Source organism: Mus pahari, chromosome 17, assembly GCF_900095145.1.
Source record: "Mus pahari chromosome 17, PAHARI_EIJ_v1.1, whole genome shotgun sequence".
Classification (NCBI taxonomy): domain Eukaryota; kingdom Metazoa; phylum Chordata; class Mammalia; order Rodentia; family Muridae; genus Mus; species Mus pahari.
Genome location: NC_034606.1, coordinates 27,900,543 through 27,909,371, shown reverse-complemented (window position 1 = coordinate 27,909,371; position 8,829 = coordinate 27,900,543).

Here is an 8,829-nt window from a genome sequence, read left to right as displayed (position 1 = left end):
AGAGAGAGAGAGAGAGAGAGAGAGAGAGAGAGAGAGAGAGAGAGAGAGACAGACATATGCTTTTAAGTCTTTCCAGAGGTTAGAAATGCCAGTGACCAGAATCATATAACGTGTACTACTTGCTAAGCACTGTTTTTTTAGAAGCCTATACCTGACAGAATTAATGCAATTCTATCCAAAATTGTATAATACTTATTTTTTAACTTGGATAATTAGGAGTGATTGTTCAGTTCTAATCTGTGAACTTGTATCAGTTCATAAATGTTTTGCATATTCTAAGGGACCTCCCGTTTTCATTGTGTTTGTTCCTTGCTGTCTATTTCTCTGCCATGCATACATCTGGGGCTATTGTAGTCTGTGGAATCTACCTCTTCAGTGCACAGTTTTACCTTAGACACAAGGGCAAAACAGAATTGGCCTTCTTATCTGCAGAGATGAGAACGAAGAACGTGACGTATTCAGTAATAGAAAATGATGAGAAATAGTTTTAAAGTTTGTTCCAAGGGAAATGCAGCTGTGCTTCAAGGCCCCTTCTCTACTGCAGGGGTAGCTCTCCAGTGCCCCATGACTTCTGCCAGGCAGACCCTTGCTCACAGAGTGGAAAACAGCCTCTTTTGCTCCCCACTGGTGTTATTAAGGCTCCTAAGGAGACTTGGTTAATCATGCCAATTAAGAGCCTGTTTACACTTGGCCTTCACTGTCAGGCACAGGCCCTGTGTCTATGGCAAAGGGGGTAGATAAGCAACGAGTTGTGTCTCAAGATGACTAAATGTATCACCCCCCCATAACGTTTTTCCTTCAGTATTAAGTTTATATTCTCTGAAATATGCAATTGAATTTGACATATATTTACCAAAATGCATCAAACAACAATACAGAATATTCTCTACTTAGAAAGCAGCTTGTTTTTCTAGCTTATCTTCCCTTCCAAAAAAGAGGCAACCACTATACCTATTTCTAGTTCCATTTAGTAATTTGGCATGAGTTCAAATTTCATACAAAATAGCATGTTACATGTTGAAGGTGAGCAGGAATAAGGAATGAGAATAGGCAGTTCGAGAGAGACGGTAAAATACCAAAGGCACAGTGCGAAAGCCTGAGAGATCCACATAAGATGCTGCAGAGACATGTCCAGCAAGCAGACCAATGACTGCACTCCTAGGTATGTGTATAGTGTGATAAATGAGAACAGAAGTCTATGAGAAAACATGCATAAGAACCTCCAAAGTAGTATATTATATATAAAACACGATATTGCCTCAAAATGGAACCTTCTTCCATTGTATAAAATGACTGAAGTCAAGATGCTTAAACATGCATTGCAAAGCTGTGCTAAGTAAAAGGCCTGTCCCGAAAGCATAGGATTTATAGAAAATGAGTCCAGTGGCCCAGTCCACAGCGACAGGAAGTGCTCTGATGAGGGCTAGTGAATGGGGAAGACAGAGAGAGGCCCAGAAACTTGGTAGCTAAAGGGCCCAGACATTCTTTTTTGAGGAAATGAATGTTTTAGGATTGGTAAATTCCATGGTATGTGACTTCTGTCTAAATAAAGCTGTTTGAAAAGAACATGTTTAGAATCCATCCATGTGGAGACAGTGGTAATAGGTGGAGAAGCCATAGCAGTACCATTGCAGAGGAAATTTAATGGGACAATTGCTTGGGATTGTGGCCTAAGAACTCCATGTCCCCAGGGAACCGAGTTGGCGTCCAGTAAGGTCTCTTTCCCATGAGAAGACTCTGGGGTTTGTTGTCTTTCCCAGGGGGCCCTTCCCTTTCTCCAGAGTCAGCTAGTCCTGTCCTACTGTCCCCTGTTCCGGTTGGCTTCTTTTGTAAGGACAAACTGTGTCCCTGTGTTTAGCAGACGATCCTATAGAATGGGGAGGTGGGAAGAGTGCGTCTGAGAGGAAGATCAAGAACTCTCTGGGACAAAGAGTCTTGTGCTATTGGTAGTGACATTATTTTATTCTGTTTGGAGACAGGGTCTCATATATTGCAGGCTGACCTTAAACTCCCCATGTAGCAGAGGATGACCTTGAACTTCTAATCCTCCTAAATCTACCTCCTGAATGTTGAGAATATTTGGTTTATGTCTGGTTTGGTACTGGGGCTCAAACCCAGAGCTTCAGTATGCGAGGCAAACATTATATCAACTGTGGTACATCCATAGCCCCAAGAGGGCAAGAGGTCTAAATTTAGATTCTCCCAGTCACTAATGAAATACTTCATCTCTTTTTGCCTTACCTCAAAAGACCAATGTCCTGACCTATGGTTCAAAGTTCTAAAACCTAGCCCTGGTAATGTACCCAGGGCTACTATTTCTATGGTGTGTGATTTTAGTCAATATCTTACCTTCCTGGGGCTTTGCTAATCTATGTACCAAAGATTATGTTAACACCCACATGCTATAGAAGTGGATAAGTTTATATGGACTTTTTTAAAAAAAAAAAAAAAAAAAAAAAAAGAAACTGAGAGTATTTGTAGCATCCTTTTGGCCACTTGTGTTATATGGCAGCCATCAGATTTTAAAAGATCAAGGTGCATTCCAATAGTTCGTTATTTATATATTTTGAACTTTCTATCTCTATTTCATGTAATTTCCATGCATCACAAACTACTATCCCTTTGATATTTTCTTTTGATCCATGATTTAAATATGTAAGCCTTGTAAGATGGATCATGCCTGTAACCCTAGCATTCAGGAAGACTAGAGAATCCAGACCACCCTAGGCTACCCAGGGGATTTGAGGCCAGCTTGAAATGCATGAAACCTTGTCTCCAACAACAACAACAACAACAACAACAACAACAAAACAAATAAATACTAAATAGATAAATAAATAAACTTCTTCAAGGATTGGACAAATCAGGTGGCTGGCAGTTCAGAGCTTGCAGTACCTGGCTCATAGGAACTACTATTCTGTCTAACTACTAAGTGTTCACTATATGTTGAATTGTGTGATATATTCCTCATAGTTCACAAACTTCATCTTGTGGGGCAACGAAGAGAATAACGATTGTTCATCACAGTGGGGAGGGTTCAATCAGCCTAAAGGGCTGAACAGAAACTCGGAGAAATATGAAAGGTTTTACCACTACAGGTTTTTCATGGGTAAAACCAAGGCCCAAGGAACCTGTGGTGATGTAACAGAAACATGCACGGTAAAGGTAGAAGTATTTATTGTGTACTTAGTAAAGAGCCTATTTATGAACTACCAACATATTACATAGGATAGATAGATAGATAGATAGATAGATAGATAGATAGATAGATAGATAGATAGATAGATAGATGATAGAGTCATACACTCATGCAGTTATTTAATTGGTTATCTCTAAATGATGTGTATTTTTAGCTTTCCCTGAGAGGTGCTTATTGTTTTGGATAACAAGTTAAAAACTGTTACACAGGCATTCAATGGAAAGAGGTGAGGTGCTCTTGTTTGCTGTCTGTTGCCATGACAAGCCATGACGCAAGCATCTTACAGGAGGAGGAGATTTGTTCCCTCTTACAGGTACAGTCCATCATCAAGGGAAGCCAAGGTAGGAATCTAAAGCAGAAACCATGGCGGAATGCTGCTTACTGCCTCACACATGGACTCATGGTCACCTGGCTTTCCTACACAACTCAGGCCACCCTACCCAGGGATGCTGCTGCCCTCCTACATCAATCATTGATTAAGACAGTCTCTCGGTTTGAGATTGCCACAGGTCCATCTAATCCAGTCCCCTCTTCCGAGGTAGATATATAAGATAACCAGCAAAATGCTTAGACTCATGAGTTGGGCATTGCTGTTTATTAATTCATCTGGTGGATCTTTTTGAAAGAACCATTGCAAAGTCTGGGACCACATCGCACACTGGAGAATCCGGAGAGATGGGGACAGAGACACTCTTGTTTTAGAGGAAAGGATCAACAGGCCAAGTTACCATCCATCCAAGATTACAAATGTTCCGTTAATAAGGTGATTGCGTAGGGGACCACCAGATCACAAGGAGCTGTGCAGTCTTGCCCATGACTTGAATGTGGGTTAGGCTTCTGTACCCTCACGTAACCAGCTGCTAAACAGAAGGATTTCTGGCATCCTTGTGCAGACTGGGAATTTGATTTGCGGCTGGGCAGAAGATTTTTTTTTTTTTAATATGCAAGGGAGGGGGGAATGCATAACCTGTGTGGGAACTGAGAGGATATGTTTGAGTTCAGAAAACATCCTACCAACTGTATCCTTCCCCATACACCAGATGGGAAGACTTAGTATCTAGGTTGGAATTGCTTTCTGAAGAAGGACTAACAAGAAGGAATTTTAATCACGATGGATGCTAAACTGCAGGGTAGAAAACACGTTCACAAAACAGAGAAAGAGCATGAGGTACAGGCTGCCAGGCTACCATGCCCTGTAGGGAGAGCACATGCCTTCCCATGTGCCTCTGAATGCAGACTGCATTCAAGCGGCTCATGACGTTCTGACTCTTGTTTGTAACCCCAAGGTTGAACTGTACATTTTAAATTGGACACAATTTCTCTGCGGGACTTATTCACACATTAAATATCAGGCTTTAGGGCCTCTTTGGCTTTGTACTTCCAGCCTCTGGAGAGGTGGAAAGGCAAGGTGCTGGGGTGGTGTGGCAGAGTGTCAATCTAGCTCTGTGCCCTTTGGAAAGTTCTTTGTTGTCTCCTGGCTTTGGGATCAATAATATCCCTCTGCAGCTGCAGGGACAGCAGTGGACAATCTGCTCACAAGACAGGCAGGGGAAGGCCACAGGGAACTTACAAAGTTAGAAGCTGTGCCATCGGGGGAAGAGGCTCATGATGAGTGGAGGAGCTTTGGCGGTCTGATTACTATTGGCTAGGAAGGTATGATGAGGGGGTTTGACACTTACAGGGATGAAGGAAAGCAGGTAAGACTGACCAAACAGGAAATGGTGGCATGCTGCGCCGAGAAAGTTCATGCCTGCACATACATAGAGCATATTCCATTTTCCTGGGGAAGAAATGAAGGGGTGGGCGGGGGGGGGATGCTCGCAGAAACCATAGGCTGTCAGGAGAGAAGCAACATGGCATGAATTTCCAGCAAAATCCCCTTGAACTGTGGGCCTAGAGTGTGCCCAGGAGGAATTTGTATGGTATCAAGACGTGATGTGGTTCAGATGCTTCTCAAAGGCAGGCCTGGGAGTCTCTTGTATTGGTTACTCAGTGGTGGGGAGTCTCAGGAAATCACCATTCACGATTCCAATGAGAACTATCTCTCAGTCCCAACTTGAAAAATTTCTCAAAGAACACCAGCATGATCTCACAGTAAGGCAGGTGGGGACTTCTCTTCAGACTGAGTGTGTACCATTAACAGAGAAATACCCTTATGAATTATACAGTAAATAAAATGAGTATTCATGTATGATACATATACATCCCTATATATAATAAATGCTTATATGTAGACACACACACACAACACACACACAACACACATATTATATATATATATATATATATATATATATATATTCACATACACACACACACACACACACACACACACACATATATACATTCACACACACATGCAAGCATGGACATTCCCCTGAGCTCCCCTCCCCCCCACACACCTTTTTCAGTTATTTCTTATACAACTTCTATTGTAATGCTATTATAACTCTAAATCCCAAGTAAGGAGCCCCCAGGCATGGAAGAAATGAGAGCTTGGACTAAGAGCACTTACTGATCAATAGCAGAAACCAGATAGAAAGACAGGCAGCTAGCTACCAGAACCCAACAGTATCTGTCTACTTTCTGGTAGCAGAATACCGTAAGCCCATGCTGGAACCCCACAAGCCTGGGAGCTGCTAGATCCTGATTCTTTTCCTACTTACACCGCCCTGTGTTCACCCACGAGTGGCTAACATAGCACCCCAAAATTCACACCCTTGCTCAAACCTGAATGTAGCTGTTCATGCTGTAGCTAGCTACTCAGCAGAAGGCAGACCAGCCGAAGAGTATCTATCTCGCTTGCTGGATTTTGTTTTCTTGTTCCACAAAAGCCAGCTATTTCCTTCAAATTGGTATCAGTCGGGCCAGGAAGTTTCTTTTCCCCTGAAATCCATTGTGTGGGGGAAGATCAGAGGGTCTCCTGGCTGCCAGATCAGCATGGAGAGATAGAAGTTGGCTGTCCTGGCCTTGCCTGGTGGTCCCTCTGAGGCAGCTCAGTTAGTCGCTAATGTGGTACACTTCTACCTATCAAGGGACATCCTAAGCAACAATGACACCAATCACAATTACACATGATAATTATCACCAATCCAAGCATCTCTGCTTTGCGTCAAAGACACCTAAGAATCTTACACGACTTTGCTCTCTCTCATAAACCCACTGCTTGTTGTCCCTGACAGGCAAAAGACCATATACCTGTTTCGCAGCAGCGATCTTTCCAGTAAAACAAATCCTTTTAAAAGGGGAGGTGGGGGGATCATCAGAGGGCACTCCACCTTAATTTTCCTGTCGTAGATAAAATGTTAGGCCTTATAATGCCAGGATGAATTGATAGAAATATAATATTGTGTGTGTCCAGTGTGGGTTGTAGAAGCTAAAATAAAGGCCGCCTAACAATACCCATGATCTAACCCCTCAAACCTGGGACTATCAGGTTACATGGCAAATGGGTATTTTAGGAGGCAAATCGAACTAAAGCTGTCGATTTGTTTAAAAGAAGGAGATGGTTCTAGATGATTCTGGTGGCCCCAGTTATGATCAGAAGGGGCTTCAAGGAAAGGAAGAGGAAAGGGCTAGGGATGTAGTTCACTCACTAGAGTGCTTTTTTATTATGCACAGAGCCCTGAGCTTAATCTCCAGAACCAAATAACTGAGCATCGTGCTACACATCTGTGATCCCAACACTAGGGAGGTGGGAACAGGGGAACAAGTAATTCAAGGGCATTCAATAACAAGTGCTTATTCTTCACCCTCCTGGCAGCTGGTCACCTAGGTGTTGGCTGATGTAAGCAGAGCTTGTGGAAAGGTGGTTCTGCCATTTATATTACACTCCATCACCAAAGGCCCCTTCTTACCGTGACCATGACAGTTAGAAGAGAAACCTTCCACCCATTCCGTTCTCCAATCAGGCGATAAGGCCATGCTTCCCATGGAGCACAAGAAGTCACATGGCTAAGTCCAAAGTCAAGGAAGGAAAATACATTGTGTCCAAACATACCATGCCATCATGGAAAAGGTATAAACGCAGTCTTATGGGGGAAGGGTGTGTGTGTGTGGCAGTATTGTAACCACCAGTTCAAGCTACCACAGACAATCAGTACCATCAATATGTCACAGTAAAGATGAGGAAGCTAGAACGAAATGAATAATAATTTCACCTAAATCATACGACTAAGCGAACGAGTATTAGAACTTGTGATGGTCAGTCTTAATTGTCAACTTCACGAGACCTAGAAAAGCCAAGGAAATAGGCTTCTGGGTATATACAAGGAATTATCTTGGCTGGATTGCTTGAGGCTTGTTGATCCATCCATTGTGGGCAGCACCCTTGGGTTAGAAGCACGGACTGAATGAAAAGGAAGAACTATATAAATTGGACAGACACTTATCCACTCAAGTTCTCATTGCTGCGATTTTCCTACTTTGATGGACTATATAACCTGTGTTCTGAAATAAATGTTCTCTCTAGTAAATTAATTTTGTCAGAGCATTTTTTTTTTTTTAACCAACGCAATAAGAAAAGAAGCTAAGATAGAAGGCAAGAAGGGAGATTGAGATTGATGGCTAAGAATTTACTTCTGATAATGAGTAGAGTTAAATCTGCATGACACTAAATGTCATTTAATCTGCACAGGGCGCACTGAGCTGGGTGGCAAAGATTCTCAGAAGCAAGGAACAATACTCCAAGAGGAAGCAGGCCAATGGAAAGGCGGCCAGCTAGAACTGTTGCTTTCAGCGAGGCCACGGTCCCCCTTCCAGGCCTGGGGCCAAGAAGGTTCCGTGACTTTCCAGGGATGATTGTACAGCAAGTCCAACATCCAGACTGAGTCAGCTCTCTGTGGCTAGAACAGGGCCAAATGTGCTTCTTCCCCATCTCCAGGGGCTGAATCTGCTGCTAAGGCAGGCTGGTTTATTAAGAGGCCAGCACCTCTGTTCTTTTGACAACGAGAGGTCAGAATGAGGTAATGAGGTGTAGAAAAGTGGAGGAAGAGACAAGAGTCATGGACAGAAGCAGAGCTGTGCCTGGGCACTGGAAGGCAGCTCGAGAGAGAACGGAGCACTGGAGTGAAGTAATCCTCAGAAACAAGCCTTACTGAGAAACTCGATTTCAGAGCACCCAGTTGGATTTCCTGGAAAGGATCAGAAGCCATCTCTAGGGGGCCTCTTTAGGAAGCTCACAGGGCGGGAAAGCTGAGGGTAGGAGGCAGCAGAATCTTCACGTGAGAAAACGCCCACTGTCTGGAGGCTCAGGACGGCCACAGAACCCAAAAGACCCCAGAGACTTTGAATACTGTGGCTTGGGTCAGGAATCACCAAGATCGCTACATAACTTGGTCCTACAAAGAATGTCAGTGGCTACTGTGACTTAAGGCAATGACATCTTAAGGGCAGGGGTGTCCCTCTGAGTCTAACAGCAACTGGATTGACTCTATTCCTTCCCCCGTCCACTGGAATAAAGGTCATCCTATCCCTGGTAGCTTCCTCGCTTCCGTCTACTCTGACCTGAGAAGAATACGGCACCATTTTATTTAAACACGGAAACGTCTCCAACAGGTTTATGACGGTCCTAAACATCCTGTACCATGTTGTTCCCACACTGGCCAAGGCTCAGTAAAGTTAGCTTGCTC